Source organism: Arachis duranensis, chromosome 3 (assembly GCF_000817695.3).
Source record: "Arachis duranensis cultivar V14167 chromosome 3, aradu.V14167.gnm2.J7QH, whole genome shotgun sequence".
NCBI lineage: Eukaryota > Viridiplantae > Streptophyta > Magnoliopsida > Fabales > Fabaceae > Arachis > Arachis duranensis.
The window spans coordinates 98,120,774-98,122,264 of NC_029774.3; positions in this window are offsets into that span (position 1 = coordinate 98,120,774).

The following is a 1,491-nucleotide window of genomic DNA, read 5'->3' on the forward strand; positions in this document are numbered from 1 at the left end:
ATTTCTAGCAATAGTAGCTATGAGCTCTTGAGCTTCTTCAATCGTCTTCCTCTTATATATAGATCCACCAGCTGAGTGGTCTAGAAACATTTGAGCTTTTTCTGTAAGCCCATAGTAGAAGATGTCTAACTGTACCCACTCTGAAAACATTTCAGAGGGGCATTTTCTTAGCATACCTCTGTACCTCTCCCAGGCATTATAAAGAGATTCATTATCCTTTTCTTTAAAGCCTTGATGTCCAGCCTTAGCTGTGTCATCCTTTTTGGAGGGTAAAATTGATTCAGGAATTTATCTGATAACTGTCTCCATGTTTTTATGCTTGTTGTGGGTTGGTTATTCAACCACCTCTTAGCTTGATCTTTTATAGCAAATAGAAATAGTAATAATCTATAGACATCCTGATCCACCTCTTTATCACGTACTGTGTCAGCAATCTGTAAGAACTGTGCCAAAAACTCTGTAGGTTCTTCCAGCGGAAGACCGGAATAGTGGCAGTTTTGCTGCACCATGATAATGAGTTGAGGGTTTAGCTCAAAGCTGCTTGCTTTAATGGGAGGTATACAGATGCTACGCCCATATGCAGCTGTAATGGGGTTAGCATATGACCCCAGAGTCCTTCTGAACTGCTCAATGTTTCGAGGTTCCCCGGCAACGACACCAATGTTCCGAGGGTTACCTGAAACTGTAGGTCGATCTCGGTCGAGATCTTCTATTTTGGTCGGAGCCGATGTGTCCGACAGGTGTATAGCAGCTGGAGCTGGTGTGTCTGACTTGTGGAACTGAAAGTGCTGCTGATCCTTCGTCCCTGGAGGGTGGGGGTACCTACAAGGGACTCCGATTATTAAGTTAGCAAGGGTATTAAGTAGGTATTGAGTAGAATCAGAGTATGAGTTATACCTGGGTGTTCTAGTGTATTTATAATGGTAAGATGTGGCCTCCTGTGGATAAGATAAGTTAGTTATCTTATCTTATCTTTATCTTATCTTCAAGTGAGGTCATCTTATCTTCAAGGGAACCGCCCTTCTCTTGTAGGCTTGGGCTGCCTTAGTATCTGGGGCGTGTTCCTCTATTTGGGCCCTTTGTTTGAGCTTTCTCGTGACTTGGTGCTGCACGAAATTGCAATCACACTTTTGCAATTCTGCACAACTAACCAGCAAGTGCACTGGGTCGTCCAAGTAATACCTTACGTGAGTAAGGGTTGATCCCACGGAGATTGTTGGCTTGAAGCAAGCTATGGTTATCTTATAACTCTTAGTCAGGATATCAATAATTATCAGGTTTAATTGTGAAAAGTAAAAGAACATGAACTAAATACTTGTTTTGCAGTAACGGAGAACATGTTGAGGTTTTAGAGACACTCTATCTTCTGAATCTCTACTTTCCTACTGTCATCTTCTTTATGCACGCAAGGCTCCTTCCATGGCAAGCTGTATGTAGGGTTTCACCGTTGTCAATGGCTACCTCCCATCCTCTCAGTGAAAATGTTCAACG